The sequence below is a fragment of the Falco punctatus genome, assembly GCF_963210335.1.
Source record: "Falco punctatus genome assembly, contig: scaffold_28, whole genome shotgun sequence".
Classification (NCBI taxonomy): Eukaryota; Metazoa; Chordata; class Aves; order Falconiformes; family Falconidae; genus Falco; species Falco punctatus.
In genome coordinates, this window is record NW_027660251.1 from 1,391,347 (window position 1) to 1,407,563 (window position 16,217).

General features: G+C 43.4%; 1 long non-coding RNA gene across 1 annotated transcript; it reads right to left on the bottom strand.

Moving 5' to 3' along the window:
- Window positions 1-284: 284 nt before the first annotated feature.
- LOC308057368 lies at window positions 285-6,424 on the bottom strand. Its single transcript, XR_013925236.1, has 2 exons — window positions 6,132-6,424; window positions 285-1,782 (listed from the first exon to the last, which is right to left on the bottom strand). It is a non-coding gene; the product is annotated as an uncharacterized lncRNA (long non-coding RNA).
- Between the last annotated feature and the right edge of the window lie 9,793 nt (window positions 6,425-16,217).

The window sequence follows — 16,217 nt, forward strand, 5'->3', positions numbered from 1 at the left end:
GCTTAAAGTTCAAGTCAGTGGAGCTTTCCCTGGAAAGAGGCTCATTCCTCTAACCAGCTTGTCCCATTTGTCAGCCTACCAGGATTTAAAGATTGGGCAGCAAACTCAAAAACAGATAAGCCAGCATTGTAGCCAATTACAATTAATTTAATACAATGACTACTGCAAACAATTTAATCTAACACAGTCTGTTGCCTTCACAGGCACGCAGTGACCTGGTTCAGGAACGGCACGGCGGCCGACCCCTGGCCGCGCGGTCCATCAGCTCACAGACACCAATGCGGTGGATGGCAAATGGCGTTTATTGCTGAACGACGCGACACTATATAGCCTAGGTTTACAATGTCACTTCCGTCTGCTTACATCATAAACTAAAAGCTGTTGGCTAGCTGGAGGGGGGCCCTGTGTTTCCATACAGCGCGAGATCTTCCGGCCGCCAGGCCCTACCTAGCAACATTTCCCCCCACCCCATGCTTAACTAAACAGGCTAAAATAGTAAAAATATTTCTAAAAAAGAGTACAAAGATAAGGCACACTGAGCAATTGGCACTTGGGAAGCGACTGGGGGTAATGGAGTGTAGCTTGGGATATTTGGGGAGAGCCAGGGAGAATCGGGGGAAATACTGATCAAGTACATTTTTAAAGCAGTTGTTGGTGTTCTACAAACATGATGTTGACCCTTTCTAGCCGGCTCTGGACAAAGGACACAAGCCTGTTTAATATACAGGGTCCGAAGATCAGTGTCAGCAGGATTATTGCAATCGGACCTACCAAGGTGGATATCAGGGTGGCTAGCCACGGAGATTGCTTAAACCATGATTCAAACCACCCTTGTTGGGCTTCCCTGTCTCTTTTTCTTTGAGCCAATCTCTCTCTCAATTTGGCCATTGAGTCCCTAACTACGCCGGTGTGGTCCGCATAGAAGCAACATTCCTCTTTCAAGGCGGCACAGAGGCCTCCTTGTTGCATAAACAGGAGGTCTAATCCCCGTCTATTCTGCAAAACAACCTCTGATAGCAAGGAGAGGGATTACTCCAAAAAGGTAATGGATTTCTCGATTTTTTGTAGGTCTTCATCGATGGCAGCTTGCAGTTGAGGCAGGCCTCGTCGCTGGGTCACTAGGGAGGTCACTCCCGTGGCCGTGCCGGCTGCTCCTAAACCAAGCAGCGTTGCTATTGTTACAGCTGTCAGTACTTCTCTTTTTTGAAGCCTGCTATTGGCTTCTCCCCAGTAGCGGTACATTTCTTCTTCTGGATGGTATAGGATCCTAGGAACAATCAGAATTTGTACACAAAAGTCAGCAGAATCGTCAAAAATTTTGAGGGACACACAGGGGGTTACTCCTGATCGATGGCAGATCCACATTCCGGGTGCGGATGGGATCACCCATTTACGGGTCTTGTCAACCGCAATGGTTCTTGTGCAGACAGCATTATCCCAGCTTGCTAGGGCGACATTACCAATACATATGCCCAGGCCCCTGACTTAGTTCAAGGTAACTCCTTTCCATGGTGTATCCCACCTACACTGGGTTGGATTGCTGTCTGATGAATAATCAAAGGAAGCATCAAGGGCAATGCCCTCGTAGAAGGGGGGATACACGTCATAACATAACCAACAGGAATTCATGAGATCCGGGTTTGACTGATTCAGCGACCGAAAGGTGGCATCTAACACGCTAAAAAATGGCTTGTCGCGTAAATGGTGAAGGTTCATGTTAGGTTGGCTTGAGGGAACTATCTGCTTGGTTAGTAAGGGATCGGCTGGGGCGGGCATGGCAGTCTGCAAGTTTTCTTTTCTTTGCTGGTTATCACTTTTGATCACGACGTTGGGGCCAATCGCTGTTCCGCTTTTTACTTCCTGTTTTTTAATAAAAAACAGTCCCCCCCTATCTGTGCCGGGTTGCCAGTATCTAACGCCCCAAGTTTTGCCGATGTCCATCCTAGGTCGTTTTCATTGGTTACGTTTAAGAAAATATGTTGGCAGTCACATTTCCCTCGGCATACTGTCCTTCCCATCCCACTTGGTCTCCTAGGGGTGCAGCCTGTTGGTCCCCAACTGGTTTTAAGAAACGGGTCTGGTTTCGCTACCTTCCAGCCAGATGCAATGGTTTCACAGCCCCAGCGAGAACAGTAATACTGATTAGGGACGTTACAGTAAGATTTGCCGGGGTTAGAGCTGGGACACATATAGTACATCATAGTGTTCGAACAGGGGGTTGAGAGGATTAGGTCACAGAGATATACTTGAAAACTAGGGGATCCCGGGGTAACTATCCTTTGCAGTATCTTTTGGTCCTCCCATCTTGCCAGTACCCATTCCCATGGCTGATGTTCATACAAGCCGCTAGACGGCGTTATGAACCCCAAAATTGAGATCACACAAAAACATCGCAGCCCCGCCTTGCGGGAGCTGTTTCGCCGTTGTCTGGACTCCGCCGGTGCAGAGCTCTCAGATGCGGACAGGCCGCTTGCCGACTCGTCGTCTTCTCTTGTCACCAGGGTATACTGGTTACGGGGGTGTCCGATGATCCGGTCCTGCAGATAAAAACTCACAGTTTTCATTAGTTTTATTCTGGAGGTCTGGCTTGATAGACTTAAGTGGACACCATTTGATTCTGTTATCTTTTCTGACCGCAGCATACCCTCGCCCTGTCAGAACTAATTTCCACCCTTGTTCCCACTCTCCTAGCTCATTTCTGATCATGACGTACGGACCTTCTTCTAGCGCTCGAGTGGCCCAGTGCTTCTGGGCAGGGCTATTCACCTCGTCTCCCCTGGGGAACTGGTTTAAAGCTAACAGGGCTGTTGCTAATAAGTGTGCCTGGTCCCTTGAGGGAATGACGTTGGTAAAACCTTCTGGTTTTGCTAATACCTCTAATTTAGATTTCAGAGTTTGATTTGCCCGTTCGACTATGGCTTGGCCTGTACTATTATATGGGATACCGTGTATCAGAGTAATACCCCATTTCAGAGCGAATGCCTGGACTGATTTAGACACAAAATTTGGGCTGTTGTCCGTTTTGATCTGATTAGGGATGCCAAGCCACGCCATGGCTGTTAGCCAATGTTGGATGGTTGCCTTAGCGTCGGTCTTAAGGTGTTGTGTCGCTACGATCACCCCGCTATATGTGTCTACAGTTACTGCTAGCCATGCTCGAGGTTTTAGCAATTGGCAGAGCGTAAAATCTGTCTGCCACACCTCAGCGGCTTTAAGACCTCTGGGGTTGACTCCGCTAGACCACAATGGTGCTTTTTGACAGTGGGGACATGTAGCTACTATATGTTTCGCGTCAGTGGCCGAGATCCCACATCTCTTTGCTAACGCTTTAGCTCCAATGTGGAGGGACTCATGTAATTGGCGGGCATCTTTCAGTGTCCACAACCCTTTTGCAGTGGCATCTGCTTTGTCGTTGCCGATTTGGAAGAACCCTTTGATTGGGTTATGGCTGTTGACATGGATAACCGGTATAGTGCCCTTTCGGGAAAAAAGTGCTTCTTCTAGCATCAGAGCTATTGTGGATGTTGACACGCCGGGCCCTGACATGGCTAAGGAAAGCTTGGCCACAAACATTGAATCAGTTACTATGTTGAGATGTTCTGTTGGGAACAGACCGCATGCCAGCACTACAGCTGCTGCTTCCAGCTGTTGGACAGAGATCGCACGATCGGTCATTTTGACACAGTGCCATTCTCCTCCCGACTGCCATACTGCTGCCGCGGTTGAGGTCGCTGAGGATGCGTCTGTGAAGACCATTGGTCCCTGTTGGGGCCGGTCCATGATTTTCTGTGGGAGGTCGACGTCGACAATAGCTAGCATTTGAGTCCAGGGGGGCTTTGTGGCATACCCGACTTCCCCCCCAAATCCGGCGAGGGCTATAGCTAGATATTCTGACATTGTCACTGATTGTGTTGGGAGCTGTTTGCGAAAGGGTAGGTATATGCTGGCTGGCTCAATGCCCAGATGCCTTAGGGCGAGTTACCTGCCTTTCATGATGAGGTTACCGAGGCACTTGACTCCTGGAGAGAAAGCACGTGACGTTTTCCCCAGGACTATCCATTGTATTGGCTGAGCTTTTTCAGGAGGGCCTTGGGCCAGCGCTCCTACTCCCCCCCCTTCTGTGAAGTGCACATACAGATTGAGTGGCATAGCTGGGTTCCACCTGGCGAGTGTGTTTGATGACACCTGTTGTTCGATAAAGTCGAGAGAGTTTACTGCCTCTGTCGTCAGAGTTTTTTGTTCCCATGGGTGTTTCCCTTTCAAAAGATCATACAGGGGGGCCATGATTTCGGGAGGGATCAGGACAACATTGCGGAGCCATTGCAAAGACCCCACTAACTGTTGCATATCATGGAGTGTTTTAACGGCTCGACGGATTTTTATTTGAGGAGGTGTTATATAAGAACTTGTGATTCCCATTCCCTAGAAACTGACACAGGGTCCTCTTAATTTTTGCACTCGCGATTTCAAACCCGTTTGTCTTGAGGGTTTCTGAAATGATTGTCACCAGGTGGTCTACCTGATTGCCTGATGGTGCGGCAATCAGGATATCATCCATATATTGAATGATAGTCGCAGTCGGGTCACTGCGCCGTACCGGTGCCAGTGCTCGATCCACTGTGATTTGACAGATAGTGGGTGAATTGATCATTCCTTGGGGCAGCACTTTCCACTGGAAGCGCAAGTTAGGGCGTTGGCTGTTTGGAGACACTACAGAAAAAGCAAACCGCTCTTTGTCCGCCTCATGCAGAGGTATTGAGAAAAAACAATCTTTAATATCAAGGACAGCACAAGGTTGTCCCTCCGGAACCATGGAGTTCATGGGCAACAGTGTTTGAACGGGACCCATTGGCTGGATTTTTTTGTTTACCTCACGCAGGTCATGGAGGAGACGAAACCCCTCGCCTGCTCGTTTGGGTATTACAAAGACTGGGGTGTTCCATGGACTAGTGGAAGGCTCTATATGACCTCGTTGCAGTTCGTGGTCAACTAACTCAAGAAGGGCATCCATTCGAGGCTTTGACAGGGGCCACTGCTCGACCCAGACTGGGTCGGATGATTTCCATGTCAGTCTGATCGGTGGGAGTGGGTGTACGGCAGTGGCCCTTACTGTAAATTTGTCACTCTGGCTTTTAATAAGGCTAGGGTGTCCCTTCCCAACAGGGGTGGGACTCCTGACATGACGTATGGGAAGAGGGTAATGGTCTTTTCTGGTCCCTTTTCTGTGTGGAGCGTGATTGCTACCAAGTGAGCACTTTTCCGAGCTCGGGTTAATCCCCCGACTCCGCCCACCATGGAGGCGTCTTCCAATTTCCAATGTGGGGGCCAGCTCGTTTCAGGAATGACTGTAACATCTGCTCCGGTATCAATCAAAAAGGGGATACTGATGGTGGTACCATTTAGGGAATTATGGAGGGAACAAATCCCCCACACCACTGGCAGGTTGTCACACCTTACTGCCAGGGCCACCCAGGGGTCTCGCCCCCACCGGGCGGTCCCTGCTGTCCCTGGGACGGAGGCCAGGTTTGTGGGGTCGTTGGCTGGGCCATAAAGTTGGTTGCTTCCTGCGGGGGCAACAGGTTCGGGAGTGACCCCCCCTGTCTGGGGTTGGTGTAATGGGGCCGCCTGACATCCCAAGTGGGAGAGGGCTGTGTGCGGCCCAGGGGCCCCCTCCCCTTCCCGTTTCCCTGCTTTTTAAGTCTGCATTCCTTCGCGAGGTGCCCTCTCTTTCCACAGGCCCAACATGGTCCTTTAGATCGGTTTTGCGGGGGGAGTGCTGTTGGCAGGTCTCCTGATTGGGGGCAATTAATCATCGCATGGCCTGGCTGGCCACATTTGGGGCATATCATCACGCTAGCCAGTGCACGAACGGCCACTTGGATTGGGGCCAGGTGTTCCTCGCTCACTACATGTTTAATCATGTCTGCGAGACTTGACCCAGGTGGCAGCGATCGCAGGATTTCCTTGGGTTTTAGATTAGACTGTTGCCGCAAACAGTCTGCGACAACCGGGCCTTTTGCCTCTGGGGGCAGGGTCGAGGAATCGACTGCTGCTTGGAGGCGATCTACAAACTGTGTGAAACTCTCGCTTTCTTTTTGTTGTATTGTGGACCATGGCGATGGCTTGGCAACAACTCTAGAGGTTGTGCGAATAGCCTCTCTAGCTGCACGGGTGGTTGCCATAACTTCATGGGCCCGCAGGCCCTGGGCTTGTGCTTGGGGGGTAATCATTGTTGGGTCTGTACCCATCAACCGCTGTAGACTGGAGCCGTGTAGCGGATGATCCGCTCCGGTTACTCGGGCTAACTGCCTTGCACAGTTCTCCTCCCATTCTTGTTTAAACACAATCATCCCTGCCCCGTCAAAAATCAACCTACAGGTCTGTTTTATATTGAACGGGAGCAAATCATCTCCCCCAAAAACCCCATCTATGAGTGCTGCGGGCATTTCGGGCGAGCGGGAGTCAGATTCAAATACTCATGGAGTTCAAGATCTGATCCGTTTATTGTACAAACCAGGTACACTTTTATAAGGCATTCTATAAACGTGCAATAATGTGATTGGCTATCTTACAAGCGTATAATAATATGATTGGTTAACAATTGTTTATTGGCAAGATTTCTGTTTCTGCTCATTCTGGCACGTAGGCTCTTTTCTGCCGTTTCCCAGCTCCTCTTATCGCGTCCTGCTGGCTCTGGTTTTGTGCAAGCATCTGCAATTTGTTCCTCCCTCTTCATTCCACTGTTCTGGTCGTGGCCTCGTCTTATTTCTTCAGTATTTTTCCACTTGCTTCAAAGTTCAGTATAATCATTCAATACAGCAAGAGCCCCAACATATGAGGGTGGAGACCATGGCCGAATTGAGTCCTTTGCCCGCGATTGCTTTAACAATCGCTTGTATATCCTTAGGGCTTAAGGGCAAATGAACCCTCTGTCCCCCGTCCGTCACTCGGACCGGGAATGCTAGTGCGTCCGATGGGGCCCAATCGGCACATGCAATTTGTATTTTTCTCCAATCAGTGAGAGTAATTTCTGTCCCCTTCTGTTTTTCTTTTTCCGTGAGTGGTGATATTTTGGTCTTTGTATTTGCAAGCCAAGTCTCCCATGCAGAGTCTGAGCCGGAGTCAGAGTCCGACTGACTGCTCTCTTCCGGGTGTTGGTGGTATGTGGTCGGGCTTCGGCCCCTCCCCTTTCTTGTGTAATTGGGCGGTTCTTTCCCTTTTTGCCCGCCCTGCCTTCCGCTTGGGGAGGCGCCTGCCTTATAAGGACGGTTTTGGGGAGGGTCATTCTGATTAGCTTTCTGCCCCTCACTCGTGCTCTTTTCCCTTTTTTGGTCATGCCAATCACTCTTTTCCTTCCCATTCTCCTCCCCCTCTCCTCTGTGTGCGCCTGTTAACTCTAGCGCTCCCCCCCTGCTTCCGCCGGGGGCGGTCTCGCCCCACCCTTCTTCTTGCTGCTCGGCGCCATCTTGGGGCACATATGGTGGTGGTTCAATCCGTGTATTTTCAGCCTCGGCTTTCGCCTCAGCACCCCTGGCCTCTGCCGCCAGTTTGCCCCAAAAGGAGTTCGCCGAGGAGTCTGTGGGCGAGCTGAAGATGTTAGAGTCTTTCGGACGCTGAGTGGGCGCGTCACTTTTCTGTCGGCTTTGAGGGTCGATGGAACCCTCCTCAGCCGGGGGGTGTGAGGTTTGCGTAGCCGCCCCAATTCCCACCCGTGGGGTGGTTAACAGAAAATCCCTGGCAGCTTTCCAGGTCTCCTGCTCGTGTCTAGCTTTTTGGAGAGCCTGGACGACTTTCCCCCACGCTTTCAGATTTTTCCCACTACCAGTAGACATTGTTTCATCGCATAAAGCACGGGAACATTTGTCCCACACATCTGGGTGGAGTATATCCACCGGCTGGTCAATGGCCCCCAGCTCCAAAAGTCTCGCGACTGCGAGAGTAAAATCTTTGGGCTTACAGTCAATACCCCACTGCTTATGCAGCTGTAATACGACCTTCGCAAGAGCTTCCATCCTCTTGGCTGGTCCGGGAGCGTCCTCCCCGCCGGGCTGGTCCTGCCGCTCCGGCCGCCGTTCACCCGACTCCAGGTGATTTTCCCAGGTTTCGGCACCACTTGTTGCCTTTTGAGGCACGCGGTGACCTGGTTCAGGAACGGCACGGCGGCCGACCCCTGGCCACGCGGTCCATCAGCTCACAGACACCAATGTGGTGGATGGCAAATGGCGTTTATTGCTGAACGACGCGGCACTATATAGCCTAGGTTTACAATGTCACTTCCGTCTGCTTACATCATAAAACAAAAGCTGTTGGCTACCTGGAGGGGGGCCCTGTGTTTCTGTACAGCGCGAGATCTTCCGGCCGCCAGGCCCTACCTAGCAACAGTCGTTCTGCTGCTAAGACATGAATAAGTAACTCGAGGAGATACTTGACTGGTAATGGCCTAGATCTCCATTTGGCCCTTGGGTGGAATGCTACGTGCAACGATGCATTTCAAAATAGCCCTCATAGTACAAACCTTACTTTGCGGTGGTGTTTGGTTTTCATCTGTAAGTATAACTGCTTTTTCTTCACTCGAATGGTGTGATGCATTACACGAGCTCTAGGTCACGGGATCTGATCACTTTGTAAGCTCTTAGGATAACTTAATCTAGAAATTCATGAACTTGGGGTCTAATGAAAGTAAATGAAAGACAGCGCAAAAACTATACTGCGTTCATGAACCATACCTGTGTGCATTTAGAAAATGTTGAGCTATTAACTGATTAATTTATAAACTGCACTGACAATGTTTCCTGTAGTGACACTTCCTTCTCAAATAAATGGAAATATTTTTTTTAGATCCTTTTGAGCTGAAAATGGACAGCTTCCTTGACCCTCCATCTTTTAAGCAGTTGTGAGCATTTGACCAGGGTCCCCCTCTGAGGTATCCTGAGCGATAGATTGATCTCAAGAGGGGTTGGTTACTTTAGTTTCTTCTCATTAACAACGCAGGCATACTTCAGCCCTTTAAGGTTTGTACTTTGTTCTGAACAAATCCAAATTCCACTGGCTTGGAGGTGGCTCTTTAAGTGGCACTCAGAGGATATAGTGCGGGCTTTCATACAGCAGTAGGCGTGTATGTAGAACTTGAATATGTGTTTAATTTTTCTGAATAGATTGGCGACTCTTCCGCACCTCTTTCTCTGGCCCAGCTTATTAAGGTATGCTTGGATGTACTTTCTTGTGAAATAGTGGTTTTAAACCTTACACTGTGCTCTCTAGCTGGATAGCTGCTGTAATATGAGAAAAAACATTAGTTGTTAATAACTCAGAGTGTTTCTCCTAACTTTAAAATGTGCGTATACTTTGATACTATCCTGTAGAGAGTAGTTCCCAGCTTGGGAAGATGGAAGGGGAGCACCTTACTGGCCTCAGTGTAATGCTGCAGTATTACTCATCTGCAAGACACAAAGAAGCAGCACTTCAGAAGCTGTTTACCATTTTTCATACGATCCGTTAATTCTTCATTGGAAACTAACACAAATTTTTCAGAAGAATTTAATTGGCTGTAAGTTATGGACATTGCTGGGGCCTTTGCAACAGCCAGAAAAGACGTGTTTCTGGAACATGGACAATTGCATGGCTGTTTTTGAATTACTAGTCATTACCTAACCCTATGATAGGTATGACGAAACCCTAAGTCTGAATTTTAAGACATAACCGTAAGTCTTCACGCTACGACTTAACCCTATGACTTAACCCTAAAACCTAACTCTAAGACTTAACCTTAAGACTTAACGCTAAGACTCAACCATAAGACATAACCCTAAGACTTAAACGTAAGGCTCAACCTTGAGATTTAACACTGAGAGTTAAACATAATATTAACCCTAAGATTTAACGTTAAGATTTAAGCTTGGGAGTTAACATTAAGACTTAACCTTAAAACTTAAATTTAAAAGTTAATGATAAGACTTACACCCTAAGACTTAACATTAAGACTTAAGTTTAACACTTATAATTAAGACTTAATTTTAAGACTTAACCCTAAGACTTAACTCTGAGATTTAGCCATAAGACTTAATCCTAAGTCTAAACAATAAGTCTTAAGGTTAAGTTTTGACCTTAAGCTTGAACCTTAAGACTCAACCGTGAGACTTAACCGTGAATCGTAACCATAAGACTTATCCCTAAAACTGAAAACTGAGACTTAAACCTAAGATTTAACCTGAAGACTTAACCCTAAAACGTAGCCCTGAGACTTATCCTGGAGCTTTAACCTTGATACTTAATCCTGAGACTTAGCCCTAAGACTTATCCCCAAGACATAACTCTAAGGCTTAACCCTAAGACTTAACCTTAAGGCTCAACCTTAAGACTTAACATTAAGACTTAACCCTGAGACTTAACCATAAGACTTATCCTCAAGATTGTACTCTAAGACTTAACCCTAAGACTTAAGATGAAGACTTAACCCTAAGACTCAATCTATGAGATGTAAACTTAAGACTTAACCTTTAGGAATTAACCCTGACACTTAACCTTAAGGCTTAACCCTAAGACTTAAGCTTAAGGTTTAAACTTAGGACTTCACATTAAGACTTATCCCTAAGACATAATCCTGAGACTTAACCCTAAGACTTAACCTCAAGTTTAACTTCAAAACTTAACCCTAAGACTGAATCCTAAGACACAACTTGACCACGTAACCCTGAGACTTAACCTTGAGACTTTACCTTGAAATTTAACCCTGGGATTTAACCCTAAGTCTTAATGCTAAGACTTAACTTTAAGATGTACCATTAAGACTTAACCTTAAAGCGTAACCTTAAGATTTACACTCAAAACTTAACCCTAAGACTTAACCCTATGACGTAAACTTAAGGTTAAACCTTAAGACAAAACTTGAAGACTTAATTCAAAGACTTATCCCTAAGACTCAACACTGAGACTTAAACCTAAGATTTAAGACTTAACCCTAAGACTTAAGTCCAAGACTTAAGTCTAAGACTTCAAGTTATGAATTAAACTTTAGACTTAACCCTAAGACTCAAGCCATAAGACTTCACCTTAAGACTTAACCCGAAGATTTAACCTTAAAATTTAACCCTAAGACTGAACCCTAAAATATAACTTTTAAGACTTAACAATAAGACTGAACATTAAGACACAACCTTACGACTTCTACCCTGAGACCTAACCTTGAGACTTAACACTGAGATTTAACCCTAAGACTTAACTTTAAGATGTAACATTCGGACTTAACCTTAAAACTTAACCCTAAGCCTCAACCTTAAGAAGTAACTTGAAGACTTAACCCTGAGAATGAACTCTAAGACTTCAACTTAATAATTATCGCTCAGATATAACCCTCAGACTTAAACTTAAGAAATAGCCCTAAGACTTAACCTTAATATTTTACTTGAAGATGTAACCTTAAGGCTTAACCCTAAACTTAACCCTAAGAGTTAACCTTAAGTGTTGACCTTACAGATTTAACCCTAAGAGTTAACCTTAGGACTGAAACGTTAAGACTTAACCCTAAGACTTATCCCCAAGACTTAACTCTAAAGAGTTAACCCTAAGACTTCAACTTGTGATTTAAACTTTAGACTGAACGCTAAGACTTAAAATTACGATTTAACATTAAGATTTAACCATAAGACTTAACCCTAAGACTTCAGGTTAAGTTTTAACCTTAAGACTCAACCCTGAGACTTAGTCGTGAAATTTATCCATAAGACTTATCCCTAAAACTGAAAACTGAGACTTAAACCTAAGATTTAACCTGAAGACTTAACCCTAAAACGTAGCCCTGAGACTTATCCTTGAGCTTTAACCTTGATACTTAATCCTGAGACTTAGCCCTAAGACTTATCCCCAAGACATAACTCTGAGGCTTAACCCTAAGACTTAACCTTAAGGCTCAACCTTAAGACTTAACATTAAGACTTAACCCTGAGACTTAACCATAAGACTTATCCTCAAGATTGTACTCTAAGACTTAACCCTAAGACTTAAGATGAAGACTTAACCCTAAGACTCAATCTATGAGATGTAAACTTAAGACTTAATTAACCCTAAGGCTCAATCTATGAGATGTAAACTTAAGACTTAACCTTTAGGAATTAACCCTGACACTTAACCTTAAGGCTTAACCCTAAGACTTAAGCTTAAGGTTTAAACTTAAGACTTATCCCTAAGACATAAGCCTGAGACTTAACCCTAAGACTTAACCTCAAGTTTAACTTCAAAACTTAACCCTAAGACTGAATCCTAAGACACAACTTGACCACGTAACCCTGAGACTTAACCTTGAGACTTTACCTTGAAATTTAACGCTGGGATTTAACCCTAAGTCTTAATGCTAAGACTTAACTTTAAGATGTACCATTAAGACTTAACCTTAAAGCGTAACCTTAAGATTTACACTCAAAACTTAACCCTAAGACTTAACCCTATGACGTAAACTTAAGGTTAAACCTTAAGACAAAACTTGAAGACTTAATTCAAAGACTTATCCCTAAGACTCAACACTGAGACTTAAACCTAAGATTTAAGACTTAACCCTAAGACTTAAGTCCAAGACTTAAGTCTAAGACTTCAAGTTATGAATTAAACTTTAGACTTAACCCTAAGACTCAAGCCATAAGACTTCACCTTAAGACTTAACCTGAAGACTTCACCTTAAAATTTAACCCTAAGACTGAACCCTAAAATATAACTTTTAAGACTTAACAATAAGACTGAACATTAAGACACAACCTTACGACTTCTACCCTGAGACCTAACCTTGAGACTTAACACTGAGATTTAACCCTAAGACTTAACTTTAAGATGTAACATTCGGACTTAACCTTAAAACTTAACCCTAAGCCTCAACCTTAAGAAGTAACTTGAAGACTTAACCCTGAGAATGAACTCTAAGACTTCAACTTAATAATTAACGCTCAGATATAACCCTCAGACTTAAACTTAAGAAATAGCCCTAAGACTTAACCTTAATATTTAACTTGAAGATGTAACCTTAAGGCTTAACCCTAAACTTAACCCTAAGAGTTAACCTTAAGTGTTGACCTTACAGATTTAACCCTAAGAGTTAACCTTAGGACTTAAATGTTAAGACTTAACCCTAAGACTTATCCCCAAGACTTAACTCTAAAGAGTTAACCCTAAGACTTCAACTTGTGATTTAAACTTTAGACTGAACGCTAAGACTTAAAATTACGATTTAACATTAAGATTTAACCATAAGACTTAACCCTAAGACTTCAGGTTAAGTTTTAACCTTAAGACTCAACCCTGAGACTTAGTCGTGAAATTTATCCATAAGACTTATCCCTAAAACTGAAAACTGAGACCTAAACCTAAGATTTAACCTGAAAACTTAACCCTAAAACGTAGCCCTGAGACTTATCCTTGAGCTTTAACCTTGATACTTAATCCTGAGACTTAGCCCTAAGACTTATCCCCAAGACATAACTCTAAGGCTTAACCCTAAGACTTAACCTTAAGGCTCAACCTTAAGACTTAACATTAAGACTTAACCCTGAGACTTAACCATAAGACTTATCCTCAAGATTGTACTCTAAGACTTAACCCTAAGACTTAAGATGAAGACTTAACCCTAAGACTCAATCTATGAGATGTAAACTTAAGACTTAACCTTTAGGAATTAACCCTGACACTTAACCTTAAGGCTTAACCCTAAGACTTAAGCTTAAGGTTTAAACTTAGGACTTCACATTAAGACTTATCCCTAAGACATAATCCTGAGACTTAACCCTAAGACTTAACCTCAAGTTTAACTTCAAAACTTAACCCTAAGACTGAATCCTAAGACACAACTTGACCACGTAACCCTGAGACTTAACCTTGAGACTTTACCTTGAAATTTAACCCTGGGATTTAACCCTAAGTCTTAATGCTAAGACTTAACTTTAAGATGTACCATTAAGACTTAACCTTAAAGCGTAACCTTAAGATTTACACTCAAAACTTAACCCTAAGACTTAACCCTATGACGTAAACTTAAGGTTAAACCTTAAGACAAAACTTGAAGACTTAATTCAAAGACTTATCCCTAAGACTCAACACTGAGACTTAAACCTAAGATTTAAGACTTAACCCTAAGACTTAGCCCCAAGACTTAAGTCTAAGACTTCAAGTTATGAATTAAACTTTAGACTTAACCCTAAGACTCAAGCCATAAGACTTCACCTTAAGACTTAACCTGAAGACTTCACCTTAAAATTTAACCCTAAGACTGAACCCTAAAATATAACTTTTAAGACTTAACAATAAGACTGAACATTAAGACACAACCTTACGACTTCTACCCTGAGACCTAACCTTGAGACTTAACACTGAGATTTAACCCTAAGACTTAACTTTAAGATGTAACATTCGGACTTAACCTTAAAACTTAACCCTAAGTCTCAACCTTAAGAAGTAACTTGAAGACTTAACCCTGAGAATGAACTCTAAAACTTCAACTTAATAATTAACGCTCAGATATAACCCTCAGACTTAAACTTAAGAGATAACCCTAAGACTTAACCTTAATATTTAACTTGAAGATGTAACCTTAAGGCTTAACCCTAAATTTAACCCTAAGAGTTAACCTTAAGTGTTAACCTTACAGATTTAACCCTAAGAGTTAACCTTAGGACTGAAATGTTAAGACTTAACCCTAAGACTTATCCCCAAGACGTAACTCTAAAGAGTTAACCCTAAGACTTCAACTTGTGATTTAAACTTTAGACTGAACGCTAAGACTTAAAATTACGATTTAACATTAAGATTTAACCATAAGACTTAACCCTAAGACTTCAGGTTAAGTTTTAACCTTAAGACTCAACCCTGAGACTTAGTCGTGAAATTTATCCATAAGACTTATCCCTAAAACTGAAAACTGAGACCTAAACCTAAGATTTAACCTGAAGACTTAACCCTAAAACGTAGCCCTGAGACTTATCCTTGAGCTTTAACCTTGATACTTAATCCTGAGACTTAGCCCTAAGACTTATCCCCAAGACATAACTCTAAGGCTTAACCCTAAGACTTAACCTTAAGGCTCAACCTTAAGACTTAACATTAAGACTTAACCCTGAGACTTAACCATAAGACTTATCCTCAAGATTGTACTCTAAGACTTAACCCTAAGACTTAAGATGAAGACTTAACCCTAAGACTCAATCTATGAGATGTAAACTTAAGACTTAATTAACCCTAAGGCTCAATCTATGAGATGTAAACTTAAGACTTAACCTTTAGGAATTAACCCTGACACTTAACCTTAAGGCTTAACCCTAAGACTTAAGCTTAAGGTTTAAACTTAAGACTTATCCCTAAGACATAATCCTGAGACTTAACCCTAAGACTTAACCTCAAGTTTAACTTCAAAACTTAACCCTAAGACTGAATCCTAAGACACAACTTGACCACGTAACCCTGAGACTTAACCTTGAGACTTTACCTTGAAATTTAACCCTGGGATTTAACCCTAAGTCTTAATGCTAAGACTTAACTTTAAGATGTACCATTAAGACTTAACCTTAAAGCGTAACCTTAAGATTTACACTCAAAACTTAACCCTAAGACTTAACCCTATGACGTAAACTTAAGGTTAAACCTTAAGACAAAACTTGAAGACTTAATTCAAAGACTTATCCCTAAGACTCAACACTGAGACTTAAACCTAAGATTTAAGACTTAACCCTAAGACTTAGCCCCAAGACTTAAGTCTAAGACTTCAAGTTATGAATTAAACTTTAGACTTAACCCTAAGACTCAAGCCATAAGACTTCACCTTAAGACTTAACCCGAAGATTTAACCTTAAAATTTAACCCTAAGACTGAACCCTAAAATATAACTTTTAAGACTTAACAATAAGACTGAACATTAAGACACAACCTTACGACTTCTACCCTGAGACCTAACCTTGAGACTTAACACTGAGATTTAACCCTAAGACTTAACTTTAAGATGTAACATTCGGACTTAACCTTAAAACTTAACCCTAAGCCTCAACCTTAAGAAGTAACTTGAAGACTTAACCCTGAGAATGAACTCTAAGACTTCAACTTAATAATTAACGCTCAGATATAACCCTCAGACTTAAACTTAAGAAATAGCCCTAAGACTTAACCTTAATATTTAACTTGAAGATGTAACCTTAAGGCTTAACCCTAAACTTAACCCTAAGAGTTAACCTTAAGTGTTGACCTTACAGATT